Source organism: Vigna radiata, unplaced genomic scaffold (assembly GCF_000741045.1).
Source record: "Vigna radiata var. radiata cultivar VC1973A unplaced genomic scaffold, Vradiata_ver6 scaffold_278, whole genome shotgun sequence".
In the NCBI taxonomy this organism is placed as follows: Eukaryota; Viridiplantae; Streptophyta; class Magnoliopsida; order Fabales; family Fabaceae; genus Vigna; species Vigna radiata.
In genome coordinates, this window is record NW_014543803.1 from 147,600 (window position 1) to 162,552 (window position 14,953).

The window sequence follows — 14,953 nt, forward strand, 5'->3', positions numbered from 1 at the left end:
AAGAGGTCTTCTTAGGCCATTTTCATTTTCAATTTCTTTATTTGGTGCACACTTGGTCACATGAATTTCTAGGAAAAAGTTGTGTTTGCTTATTTCTTTTGTTTAAAATTAATTTGCATACTAGGATTAGTTGCTTTTGATTTCTCTAATTTAGCTTTGCATTTAATTTAATTTAACTGTGTTAGGTAGTTGTTTGTTGTCTTGTTGGGGTCTAGTATTTTATTTTATTTTGTCTTAATGTTGTCTAATATGTTTGGTCTTGTTGCTTTAGTTGCCATGTTAGCTTAATTTAATTGTGTTGGTCATTAGCGATATTGCACTGCTTCTTTGAGATTTCTGGATTGTATTTGTGGTTGCTACTCTGACCTTGGTTAATGTGAAACTTGTATTTGCACTTGCAATTGGGTATACGCTTAGTTGCCCAGTTGGTGTTACATCTTCGCTTAGTCGATGTAACTGCATGGTGTGAATTAGATTTGACATTAACACTGCGTCCGCTTAGTTCGCTTTTATGAAAACCGGGTTAACCTTCGCTTAGTTGGTTAAGTTTGTTGAATTAGAGGTTTGAGTCGCAACTTTATTTTGTTGATCTGTGATAGGAAGCATTGTAATTAAGTTAATGACCAACCGTTTTTATTCTGTCTTTGAAACCATTTTTAATTTCGTGTTTAATTATTAGTTGCGTTTTGTGTTTTGGTTTTATTTATCCATATTCACCACAAACTTTTCACAACCCCACCCCCACTTTCGTGTTTGACTCGATTCGCGAACCGCAAAATTGGTCATTGGGAGACGACCTAGGGGTCATTCCCTAGCTATACTGCATTTCTAATATGCAATTAAATTTGTATGGGCCGCGATACCCATCAATCCAGCTCTTATACACCTGGGGCAAAGCAACCAGTTTCACGGCTTGTCAAATGAGAACCCATATGACCATTTGACAACGTTTGGTGAAATCTGCAACATAGTGAAGATGGCAGGTGTTTCAGATGAAAGAGTAAAGCTTAGCTTGTTTCCATTCTCATTGGGAGGCAACGCTTACACATGGCTTAATTCTTTTCCTGGAGGGACGTTCACAAATTGGGAGACTGTGGCTACAAAGTTTGTCACCAAATATTTTCCACAGTCTAAAGTCACTCAGGAAAACTGGAGATCTAATCATTTAAACAAGGCATGGAAGAAACTCTAGGTCAAGCATGGGAGAGATTCAAGGGCTTGCTAAGGAAAACGTCAATCCATGGTTTTAATAAGACCACTTTAGTTCTTGCATACCTTGGAGGTTTGAACACTCAATCTAAGATGATGTTGGATGCCTCAGCTGGAGGTGATATTAAGCAAAAGACTGAAGATGAAGCCTAAGACTTGATAGAGAGTATGGCGGCTAATGAGCAAGACACTTACATGGAAAGAGGCGTACGTACACAAAAGAGGGGAGTCATGCATCTACCTGCAAATGATACCATGCTAGCTCAGAACCATCTTCTGACTCAAAACCTTGATAACTTGACAAAGATCCTTTCACAACTTCCTATGTGTAATGTCTCTCAAACACAGCAGCTATGTGATTTCTGTGGTGGTGACCATATCAATGGTCAATGTGCTATACCAGAGGAGATGCGGCAGGAAGCCAATTATATGGGAAATCAGTATTAGTACAGGCAGGGGAACTTCAACCAAGGCAACTCTAGCCAAGGCTGGAAGAACAATCCTAGTATTGGTCAGACACAAAATAACCCATATGGACAGATAGGAGGCTTCAGGCAGTAGCAACCTTCTCATATGTGGCAACAAGTTAATCATTTGACAGAATTTGTCAAAGACTTAAGTGACAGATTTGTTAAATTCTTGAAAGTTTACGAGTCCAATCATTCACATGATCAAGTTAGTTTCAGATCTCTAGAGATGCAAATTGGGTAGCTGTCAAAAAGGGTTGAAACTACTGAGAAAAATCAATTTAGGGCTAACACTGAGGTTAACCCTAAAGAAGAATGTAAAGTTGTTGTTACAAGGGGCAAGAGAAAAGCTGAAAGGGAAGTTGTGGAGATTGGAAGCAATGGTGAGGAAGAAGAGAAGAGAGAAATTATTGAGCTAGATAGTAGTGAAGGAGAGGAAGAAGAGGAAATAAACTTCAGCCACAATGGGCAAACCAGAGAAATTTTCAATCAGGTGACTGTAGTGCCTTCTATTATTCAACATATTCCTGTATATGCTGAAAGGATGAAATATTATTTGGGAGATACCATTGATTTAGATGAAGATTATGATGAGCAGGAATTTGATATTGAACATCCAAAGAATTATCCGCCTAAAGCAAAAGATCCAGGTTGTTTGAATTTGACCTGTACCATGAATGATGTTGATGTAAGAGAAGCAATGATAAATTTTGGATCTATCATCAACATGATGCCCATGCGTTTCTTTAAGAAAATTGGAGGGTTAACATTAAAACCGTCTAATCTTACTGTGATGGTGGCGGATGGTTCAGTTAAAACACCATTTGGTATGGTGGAAAATGTGGTTGTGCGTGTGGAGCAATTAGAATTTTTGGCTGACTTTATTGTCATGGGCATGGAAGATGAAGAGAGGATTCCGATGATTCTTGGAAGACCTTTCATGGCAACATCCAAGATGTTTATTAGTGTCCATGATGCAAGAATCATGATGAGAGACAAAAATCATGTGTTGTTATGTACTAGCTCTAAAGAGAAGGATGTTAGAATTAAAAAGAGAGCCAGACATAAAAAGTCAAGAAGGGAAGTTGCATCAGATGAAGAAAATAACACATCAGGCACCAATTCTAACAGTTGTAATGTTTTGCAGGTACCTAAAGATAAGGAGGTTGATAAAGGAGGCACTATCCACTCAGAATATACACCACTTCCACTAGGAACACAAGTGAGATTCAAGAATAAGAAGTGGATTGTTATCAAGATCCGGGAAGATGGAAAGCTGGAAATCAGAAAACCATACACAAAATCCATCAAAAGAGTGGATAGAAGGCAATTGATGAGTTGGATAGATGAAGAACCTAACCGGGATAAAAAGATTTGAAGACATTTGATTTAATCCTGTGTATTATAAAACAATTCTAGTTATAGGATTATTTGATTTTGGATTTGTAATTTGTTGAATTTTGAACAATTTTGGGTAGCATGTACTGAGGGATGCTAAATTTTTAATGTATCTACTGAAGGATGCAGGTAAGCACACCTACTGAAGGGTGTTGAAAGGATAAGCACTTACTGACAAGTGCTAAATAGGTTTGGGTCAGGCTCGTGACGTTAAACAAGTGCTACCTGGGAGGCAACCCAATTGATTATTTCTTTATTATAACTCTGTATTAATGCATTATATATCTGAATGTTGCATCTGAGAGAGGGAAAGACATAGAATTGAAAAATTTAAGGTTCAAAACAGGTGCTACAGGGATGAATTACACAAAAGCAAGCCAAAGAGAGGAGTGAGTTTTTCACGCTCACCATTGAGCGGTGCAACTTTGCCGCTGAGCGGTGGCGGCGCGGACCACGATGACCAGGAGGATGATGATTTTGAGGATGCCCAGGATAGGAATGATTATGACTCGGATGAGGATATGGATTGACATGGCATCTACTGATGGATGTCTGCACTTAGACAGGGATTTTCTTTTTCTTTTTCCTTTGTACTTTTGATTTTTAGATTAGGAGTTTTATTGTGTGTGTCTATGGCTTGGCTTGTACACTTATTTGGATAATGGCTTGATTTTATATATTGCATGATGAGTCATTCCAATGATGATTGGATGTGGTTGATGATTGAATGTGTGTGTGTTGATATCCAAGAATGGTTCACTAACTCGTGAACAAATGTGTGATGGTTTATGATTGTGATTGTGATGCTAAGTAGGATACATGTGTGAGAAAGCATGTTGTGTGAGGTATTGAACTCCAGAGTTTTCATTAATATATGTATTATTCCCAAAGAATCATGAATGATATTGCCTTAGTCTTGATGATTGATTGAATTGCATGCATATGTTATATGATCAAGGCCATGTTTGGAAGCCCTTTTCTTAGCCAAATTTTTGCCCATGATGTTTAAACTTTTATACCCTTTTTGAACCTTGGCCTTAAACAGAATGAAAACCCATGATTTGAAAATAGTTGCCTTGAGTTGGGTTGAGACTAATTGTATGTGATGATAAGGTTCAAGTTTGGGGTTGTATGGGGAAAGTTAAATGGTAAAGAAAAAGCATTGAGCTCAAAGTATGAAAAAGAAAAAAAAAATGCATGAGAAAGAAAGAAAAGAAAAGAAGCATGAGTGAGCTCAATGTAAAAATAAAAGGGAAGAAGTTGGGAATGAGTAAGATTGGTGAAGCAGAGAGTTGTGTTTGAACGTTGAATGTTAATTTAATTCTCTTAACTCAAGGATTTTGTTATCCAAAAAAACCAGTTTTTCTTGTTAGCCCAGCCTCATTACAAGCCTTGGAAAAGTCCTTGTGATAATATTTCCATGTGAAGATTTTGATTGTTTTAGATGAAGGGCAATATTGTTTTGTGTGACATGTGAATAATAAAGAGTGGAGTGTCTCTTTAAACACTTGAGTGATTGACTGAAACACTTGCTTGGTGAGAATTATGAAATCCATGTTTACATCTATGCTTAGTGGATTGGTCATTCATGAATGAAACATCTGTTGGAAATAATGTGCTTATATGAACCAAATTAGATTGAAAGCATGCATGCATTTTGATAGGATTCCACTGAAAATCTGAATTGTATTATGACTTGTTATGAGGAAAAGGATTGTTGGAAAGTATTGAGCTATTTGATGATTAAGTGGAAAGCCAAGTTTTTTTCTGTTTGCTTGAGGACAAGCAAAGTTCTAAGTTTGGGGTTGTGATAACGGTCTAAAAACCGTTATTTTCATGCATAAAATTGATATAAAAACACACCCTTTGTAGCTTAGAATGAGTTGAGAATCAAGTAAAACACTTAAGATGAGTCACATGAGAGTCAAAAGTTGTTTTTAGAGATATTATGCTTGTTTTGCATTGTTTTGTAGGGTTTTGATGAATATTAAGGATGGAAGTGAAGTAGGAAGGTCATAGACTCAAGAAAAGAAGAAGAAAAAGGAAGAAAAGAAGAGTCTACAGANCGCGCAGNGCCANATTNNAGCNNTGAGCACCCAGATGCNAGGAGAAGTCTCTGCCTGNNGGCCCAGGCGATCCTGCTGAGCGCCCAGAGCGATTAGGAGCAAACTGCTCAGCGGTGAGATTGGCCGCTGAGCAGTGGCACGGCTTGGAGGCAAACCGTTGAGCGGTTCATTTAGCCGCTCAGCGGTGATCTGTTTTTATGGGCTTGGGTTTTGATAGATTTTGTTATCTTTTTGGCCTATTATAGCCCTAGTGCGACTTGAAAACATATTCTTTGGCAGAGGAAGACGTCCAAAGCTACTTTACACTCCTTGGAGAAGATTTCTTGGATGCTTAGGCTCCTTTTTATCNAANCTAGGGTTTGNTTTTCCATTCTTTCATTATATTTCATCTAGTTTCACCATGACAATGGTGAACTAAACCCTTTGTTNTTGGGGAACAATGTAATCTTTTGAAACTCTCATTTATCCAAATTCTTATTTATTTCATACGCTTGTCATATACTTGGTTTATCAATTGTTGGGTTCTCATCTATGCTTAATGGTTTTATGGGTTAACTCATTCGGTAAAAGTTTTGTCTTTGTTGATACGGGGACGTATTGTAATGTCATGAACTGGTGGGAAATTCCTTGATTATGCTAATACCGCCTAGGGATAGGGGTAGGACGATCAATTGTATTTTTCTTCTGTTCAATATGCATTGTTAGTTACTAGGGGAGGCTAGGGATAGCAAGCCGGTAATTAATAGTAGGCTCTTTTCACCAAGGGATTGGATTAAGGGTAGACTAAGAAAGTTTGCATGGCAATTGGATAAACAAGTGAATTAAATAAGAAGAGTAGATAAATGAGAGTGGATAAGATGAAATTTTAAACCCCAACAACTCCATTCATTCATAGTTTTTCCTTGCCAATTGAATCACTTGCATCTGCATGTTTAGTTTTTGTTCTTTGCATTCAAAACTTAAACTTAATTCTTTTCTCAAGTCTTAAGTAATTGGGTTACACGAAAGATTAGGCCTTTGAGTCCTTTGGGGAGAATGATAAGTGATTTACCAATTATATTACTTGATAACGATCTGGTACACTTGCTAGGGGCTTAACAATATACCTTGTTGGGTCACACAAAACTATTTAGAGATATGTTTGATGCTTATTGCAGATTCACATTTGATCCAAGAGGAACTTGTACAGAGCCTACAAAAATAATTCCTCAAGTGAACCATCAAATTTGAGGACAAATCCTTTCCAAGGGGGAGGGGATCATAGATGGGGCCCAAGCCCAATTATCTTAGTGTAGTATTTCTTTTATTTTTAATAAAGCATGTGTGAAAGGTGTTAGGCATGTGGAAGATAGGAGGGACTTTTAGTCCTATATATAGATATGCCACCACCTCTTGTAAATCACTTTTGAGCATATTGAATTTATTCTGTTGAGAAAAGCAATTCTACCTTGAAAGTCAAGGCTAGAGAATCCCAAAGGATCTCCTCTAGCCTCCTTCCATCTCACATTACCATTGTCTCACATTTTCCAAATCAGTTTCTCGCTCCTCCACGTGAACACCTTTTCGCCACTCCGCATCAAACTCGTGGCTTATCACTGCCACACCAGCGCATTCCCCTCACGGCGTCACACTTCACTGATAACGGTCTAAAAACCATTATTTTATACTTGAAATTGATATCAAAACACACCCTTTATGCCTTAGAATGAGCTTAAAATCATGCAAAACACTTTAGTTAGGTTACAAGAGAGTCAAAGGTGGTTTTAGAGATATTATGCTTAGTTTTACATTGTTTTGACAGTATTTAATGAGAATTGGATGATGGAAAGTGAAGTAGGGAGAAGTTGGACTCAAGAAGAGATAAAAAAAAAAGGTGCAAAGGAAGAATCGCAGCTACCGCTCAGCGCCAATTCCAGCGTTGAGCGCCAGCTTTGGAGAAGAAGCCACTGCCTGACGCTTAAGCGCCAACACTGAGGGGAAAATGAAGAATCGCTGATAACGGTCTAAAAACCGTTATTTTTATACATTAATTTGATATCAAAACACAACCTTTATGACTTAGAAATAGCTTAGAATCATGCAAAACACTTTAGTTTGATTACAAGATAGTCAAAAGTGGTTTTAGAGATATTATGCTTGGTTTTACATTGTTTTGATAGGATTTGATGTTATTTGAATGATGGAAGTGAAGAAGGAAGGACTTAGACTCAAGAAGAGATGAGAAAAGATGAAAAGGAGAAGTCATCTCCACCGCTCAGCGCCATTTCCAGCGCTGAGCGCCAGAATTGCCCAACGTTGAGTGCCCAAATTGACTGCTGAGCGCCTAAATGATGGACCTGGGCCGAAATTTTGTTATGTTTCTACATTATAAATAGACCTAGTGCGACCCTTAGGGTTATCTTTTGGCAAACAGAGACGTCCAGAACATCTTCTTCACTCCTTGGAGGCGGCTTTTGGATGCGGGAGCTCCAATTAACCAAATCTAGGGTTTATTGTTTCATTCTTTCCATTAATTCCATCTAGTTTCACCATGTTTATGGTGAACTAAACCCTTTGTTGTTGGGGAACAATGTATCCTTTTGAAACTCTCTTATATTGAAATTCTTATTTTATTCATATGCTTGTATTATCAATTGTTTGGGTTTTCTTCTCCTATTTTAAAGTTTACATCGTTTAACTCATTCGATGTCATGATATTTGATTTTGTCGATACGGAGACGTACGAGGAAATCTAGAACTGGGAAGAATTCTCTTGATTATGAAATACTACCTAGGGATAGGAGTAGGAGGGTCAATTACTTTAAACTTCTGTGATTAATGCATTAGTAATTACTAGGGAGACTAGGGATAGTAAACTAGTAATTAATAATAGGCTCTTTTTGCCAAGGGATCGGGTTTAGAGTAGATTAAAAAGCTGCATGAACATTGATAATAAAGCGAATTTAATAAGAATAGTAGATATAAGAGAGTAGATTAGGATGAAATTGTAAACCCCAACAACTCCATTAATTCATAGTTTTATTTGCCAATTGATCACACTTTGCATTTGCATGTTTAAATTTGGTTTTTGCATCACAACTACAAATTATTCTTCTTTCAAGTCTTATGCGATCAAATCACATGAACGTCTAGGCCACTGAGTCCCTTGGGAAACGATATCTAGACTTATTGTTCTATTACTACTTGATACAATCTGGTACACTTGCCAGGGTCTTAACAATCGTGCCTACCACTGAGCGCTAGATCCACTGCTGAGCGGTGGCCTTCTCAAAGACAACACTGTTTAATGCATGGGCGTGACCGCGGAGCGCCCCACTTAAGAGCCGCACCTACCGCTGAGCGGTGTACTTATGGGCCTGGGCCAAAATTCTGTTATTTTTTTGTATTATAAATAGACCCAGAACGCATTAGAGAATGTATCTTTTAGCAAAGAAAGACAGTAGAACACTCTCTTCACCCCTTGGAGGAGGATTTTGGATGTGGGAGCTCCAATATACCAAATCTAGGGTTTATCTTTTCATTCTTTCCATTCAATTAATCTAGATTCACCATGAATATGGTGAACTAAGCCCTTTGTTGTTGGGGAACGATGTAATCCTTTTGAAACTCTCTTATATCGAAATTCTTATTTTATTCATATACTTTTGTTATCAATAGTTTTGGGTTTTCTTCTCTGAGGTGAGAGCTTGAATTGTTTAACTCATTCAGTGTCATGATCATTGATTTTGTCGATACGGGAACGTACGGGGAAATCTAGAACTGAGAAGAATTCTCTTGATTATGAAATATTACCTAGGAATAGGAATAGGACGGTCAATTGCTTTAAGCTTCTGTCATTAATGCGTTAGTAATTACTGGGGAGACTAGGAATAGTAAACTAGTAATTGGTGATAGGCTCTTTTCGCTGAGGAATAAGGTTTAGAGTAAATTAGAAAGTTGCATGAACATTGATAACAGATAAGAATAGTAGATATAGGAGAGTGGATTAGGATGAAACCATAAACCCCAACAACACCATTCATTCATATCTTTATTTTCCAATTGATCAAGTTTTGCATTTGCTTGTTTATTTTAGATTTTGCATTCAAAACCCTAAATTCAATTTTTACTCAAGTCTTATGAAATCAATTCACATGAACATCTAGGCCTAAGAGTCCCTTGGGAAATGATATTCGGACTTACCGTCTATTTATTACTTGATACGATCTGGTACACTTACCAGGGTGTTAACATTCACCTCATTCCACATATCTCTTTCGCGGCTCATCCTCATTTCTCACTCGAAGCCACAGACCTCATCATTTAGGGTTTTCCACTCGAGAGCCCTTCCTCACGCAAATCACCTCATCAACTACATCTTCTCTCGCAAGAGTTCATCTTCGTAGAACCACAAACTTCAATCGTGTCAGCCTTTCGATACATAGTTTCCTCACCTCGACTGTAAGTCATTATCACCGAACCATTTCACAGATTCGTCTTCTCCTTGCCTTTCTTGACCTTTGGCTGATTGATTTTACCTTTCCCTTCATTTTCACCGATTGAAATCAGATTCTAACCATTTCCACCGATTAAACCACCATACCACACCGGATCTTGAACCTACACCGAACAAACCCTCAAATCTAGGGTTGTCCATAACTTTTCCTCTCCAACACCAAAACCTAGGGTTCCTTGTTTAGTTGCTTCTTTCGGTGCTTCTCGGATTATCAGCTCGATCCACGCCAGATTCTATGGTTCCTCACTGATCCGCCTCGACCTGGAGCTATCAGTTATGTTTTGAAATTTTGTTAATGCTTGACATAAACTGTCTAACGGTCATATTTTTAATTTGGTTGGCCAAGCATTAAATGTAAATCAACTACATTAATTGCGTATTCAATTAATTGCATTGACTGCTGCTAACTGTCATAACTTTTTTGTTATATTCGACTGCATTAGTAACAAAGTCGACTAAAATGTGTCACACTTGTAATTTTCTATAAATTGACGCGAATTTGAATTCTGTAAGAAGCTTTTATGGTTCTAACGATTTTGTGATATCTTTCAGATTAGTGTTGTCTTACAGAACGTGAAAAAGCTCCAAGAATCAAAGAAGAGACCGTGGTGATCATCTACTTGTGATTTCTTGAAGATCAAGATTGGTGTGCATTGAAAGTTTGATCTATCTGCACATTGAGGTGTCTACTGCAAGTTCAGGATTTAGAATCTGCTGAAGATTGTGTTGTTTCCTTGTTATGATGACAGGAAGAATAGTGTGTTGCGTTCTTGACTTTGAGGGGTTTCTCAAAGGGGTTGAGACAATAGAAGAGGGGATTCTTGCTGCTGGCCTTGTGTTTGTATGCCTATATTTTGATTAGAGGGTTAGAGAGGTATTTTATATTTTTGACGTGAGGTCTCTATAAAAGCCTTATTGCAAAAACCTTTATCATTATAGTTCATTTGCTTCTTGTGATTGGAAGGACACTAGATGTAGGCAGGTTGGCCGAACCAGTATAAAAACCAGTATTTGATTTCTTTGATCCCTACACTTTTATTTCTAGTCGACTCTCTGTACTAAATCGACTTTATTTCCACTGCATTAGAAAATCTTTTTCCCTGTGTTTCAAGAAAGTTTTCAAGGCATCACCTTTTGCGAAAAATATTTTAAAAGAACATTGTTTTTTAGTTTCACCAATTCCCCCCCCCCCTATCTTAGTGTGAGAAACTAAGCCATAAATTATAAATACCACTACAAAACACCAAAAAGAGATCAAAAAGAGTCCTTAGGACCTCTGATCAAGAAGAAACTCAAAGAAAAGATCAAAGTACACATGCGATGGAAATCTCCATGCATGGCCTCAAATAAAGAACGAAAAGCAAAAAGGAGCTTAAACTTACTAGCTCTACTGCAAAAATTGATCGGATAGGCATAAACCTCGTTGTCGTGGTCGATTAGGCACCTCCTTATTGTCAAAGAGATGACTCAAGAGTTAGAACTTTTAGAAAGATGGTAGAGTGTTCAAGAGAATAATGTTTAAAGAGAAGGTGAGTGTTTAAGATAATGAAACAAATTTAAGAAATTCTATTTATTTAATCAACTTATTTTAATTTTATAATATTCGTTCTCATTAGTTTAAAACACTTACCAACTCTATTATTCTATTTTTTAGGTTCTTACGATGTGTTTATTAAGAAATAATTAATATGAATATATTGATGTTAAATTTATATTTCTTCAACATTGATTATATATTAACATTAAACTTATGTGTAAATTATTAAATCCTATAAACTTTACTTAGGCAAATTACTTCAATCATTACGAAGTTCAAACTAAACAAAAAAAAAAATTAAAGTTTTTGTATTGAAATTATTTATCTTTTATTATAGTAGAAATAAAATGTCAATATTTAGTGTACCGAATATCTATTTACATAATAAAATAAGGCGTGAATATCATTTTAATAAAATTATAAGAAATACGAGTGTTTATTTTCAAAAAATTTAGGAATATCTAATAAAAGTAAAAGTAGGTATAATTTATTTATAAATTAAATGTTTTTACTACATTTCTTACAATAATAATTAGAATTATTCCTAGATTCCACTACTAAAATAGTGTAGTGTAATATAAAAAATATAAAAGGACAAAACTCGAGTAATCTACGTCGAACAAAAAGTAAGAATTGGTAAGTAAATAAAGTATACCATAATAATTTCTCGCTTGATAATTTTTTTTATCATTCATTACATTTTTCTTCTCACCACGGCATTAAACAAAATTAAACTTCATTCTTCAAGCTTGCTTTTCTTTACTTTTAACTACCCAAAAAACAATACATGTTTACAAATTAAATATTATTTTTAATCAGGGAAACTTTATATTAATTTCAAGAAAAAATACATAAGTTTCCATTTTTCTACGAAAAAAAAATGGCCATTGCATTTTCTTTATAATAACAATAGACCCCGTAATAAACCAATTGAATCTTTATTATCACGGCGTCATTTTTGAAGTTCTTTAGTTATCTTCAAGAAATCAGAAATGTGTTGTAAATTTGTTTCATTCCGTTTGGGTCATTTCGGTATAAAATTGTTTGTCTGTGATATTAACTCTAACTCCACCTTGATGTGCTTTTTCCACCCAAACTTTTACACTTCAGATTATGAAATGAAATATTGGGGAAACAGATTAAAGACCAGGGTAGGTGCCAAGTCATGTAATGAAAGGAATATGCAAAGTAAAATCAATATTCCTTTCTTCAACCCTATTTGATCCCTTCTGTAGAACTCAAATTATAGTTATTCTGGCTTGTACTGTCTAATACTCAAACCTTTCTTGAACTCAACTTAATCGGCACAACTAGAAACAAAAGGACAATACGTAATTGGCGTAGTGGACTAAACCAAATGGTATTGCAGAGGTACAAGAATTTATTTATCTAGAAATTAATGGGCTGTACATCTAACCATAACTTACAAACCCTCACGTTGAGAATATATTTGCTTAATTCATTTTTAAAGAAATATTTGCTTACTTTTGTCAACTTCTAGGAGCTTTGAAAAATATAAAATTATTTCTCCAACTCCACTCCGTACCAAACGAGACAACAATTACTTGATGCAGCTAGCAGAATTTATCACTCAACATTTTCTGAAGCCATCAAGTACGTCCAACTTGTTCCACAGTTGCTTCCATACTCCATCCTGCTTATGCAGCAGAAACAACCTGTAACAATAGAAAGGTAGAAATGAAAAACAAAGAAAAACGAGATGAACAATGTTCCTCCTTGTAGACAATCCGAATTAATGTAGTATACAACAGAAAATTACATTACCACTGAACTAGATGATTTCTTTTTCCCCAGTAACGAGCCGATTTGCGGATTTATCTAACAGAATGATACACTAAGATTCCCCTCATCACGACCCTCCTTTTCCCATACATTAATCACAGTCCACTAATCAGTAACTAACACTTTTCCTCTTGGTCTTTCTTCTGGTGTAAACCTTAGAACTTTTGACCGACGCGACAATTGTTGAGCCCGTGTTTCTTTCTGGTCCCGCAACCCGTTTGAGGATCTAACAGGTTCACAAGTACAAATTATCTGTTCAATCAGATGATAGGCTGTTTCCGCAACGTGAATCCATAATCACCATGTAAAAAAGTAACATTACCAGTGCCCCAAGACTTGGTAAATCTTGAGTACTAAGCAGCAAAAAATAAATAAAATATAGATGATCATTTTTATAAATTATGTGTTAGTCAATAATAAGATCTTTATTCCGATCAGCTGCAAGACAATGTTCTAATTTCATGGGATTATTAAATATTTTGATATGAGAGATTTCTAATGTATCCAAAAACTATTTTGATGTTACAATATTTAGAAAAAAGAAAAAAAAAAAAAAAAGATCAAATATCAAACAGAAAACTAAGGTGAAGACCCTCTGGCTTTCAAAATAACTACCAAGAAAGTATCTAAAAACTAAAGAAATCAAATGTTGGAAGCAGATTTAAGTATAGATGCTTATATCAGCAATAACAAGGTAAAATAGCAATCAAAGGATACCAAACAAAATTAACTGCGTTCATGTAGACTCAGGGGCATAGAAAACTTGCCTGACTTTGCAGTTCTTCAGGCGACAAAGACAACTCAAAGATGACTCTTAGACATCAAATTACCATCTTTGCCTCCTCAAATCAACTAAGAAAATATTAAATATTAAAAGAAAAAATATTTAAAAGTAAATGATGCAGGAATTACTTCTGATTAAAGAAATGTGCATACAATTTTGCAATATGTCTGAGAGACGTCAGCTGAATCAGTTGTTGAGCATTATGTAGCTTAAACCAACCGAGATGATCAAGCAGACCAGACCATTAACCACCCTCAATCAGCAGCACAGTATCTCGGATAAAGTCCTTAATCCATTTCTTGGAAGTTGGTATAACCGGGGCTTGGATGTCAAGGCATGACAAAGATGTTACACTGTCCAACTTCAGGATCTTCCATTTGTCCTGCCACCTATCTGATCATCTTCCATGCATACTCTGCATGACCAGAATGACAGCATTTTTAAGCACGCATAACATTGCACCAGCCAGGAACCTGCTAAACAGAAATTTTACTATAAACATTCATATTTAATAGGAGAATACATAACTAAAAATAACTCTGGAAATAAAACATTCAGGTGAGAATCATACTAAATACAGCAATTCAAAGAACAACTCTAATTTATGAGAACCTACATGCACACAATCTAAGGATAACGTTCTACAAGGAACGTTTATGCATAACAAAGTAGAGGGAAAACATTAAATCATTATCATTTCATCAGTAGACTAAGAAGCTCAAAAATATATTTCATGACAACATGACTTAGCTTCTTACTAACCTATTGGCATGCTAGAATCACATTCAATCAATCAGATGATTCCTATAGTATTTGACTTTAGTAATTATTTATTGTATATTGAGAAGTGTTCTTTGTACTTAACTTATTAAAAAATAATATTCACAGTTTTAAAATTTTTACAATTATAGGAAAACAGAGACTGACTGTATTTTTCATTGACACATCTAACATCGTAAAACTCTTTCACTAGTGTTAGGATATTTATCCTATTTATCATGATTATATTGTGTCTAGGGTTACTCTAATTATCATAATTATATTGTGTCTAGATTACTCTAATTATCATAATTATATTGTGTCTAGATTACTCTAATTATCATAATTATATTGTGTCTAGGTTACTCTAATTATCATAATTATATTGTGTTTAGGTTACTCTAATTATCATGTACTCTTGTATCAATTTATTAT

General features: G+C 35.7%; 1 protein-coding gene across 3 annotated transcripts in view; it reads right to left on the reverse strand.

The window, feature by feature from the left end:
* Nucleotides 1–12,516: 12,516 nt before the first annotated feature.
* Nucleotides 12,517–14,953, reverse strand: part of LOC106754798 — a 27,078-nt gene continuing 24,641 nt past the window's right edge. For 2 of the 3 annotated variants that reach the window (XM_022778058.1, XM_022778057.1), the window contains 3 exons: nucleotides 13,912–14,232; nucleotides 12,958–13,201; nucleotides 12,517–12,848 (listed from right to left, as the gene is read on the reverse strand). The gene's annotated coding sequence lies outside the window, so the exon portion shown is untranslated. Of the gene's footprint in view, nucleotides 12,849–12,957; nucleotides 13,202–13,737; nucleotides 13,828–13,911; nucleotides 14,233–14,953 lie in introns of those variants that run through there. The other variant, XM_014636862.2, reaches the window with a different exon arrangement.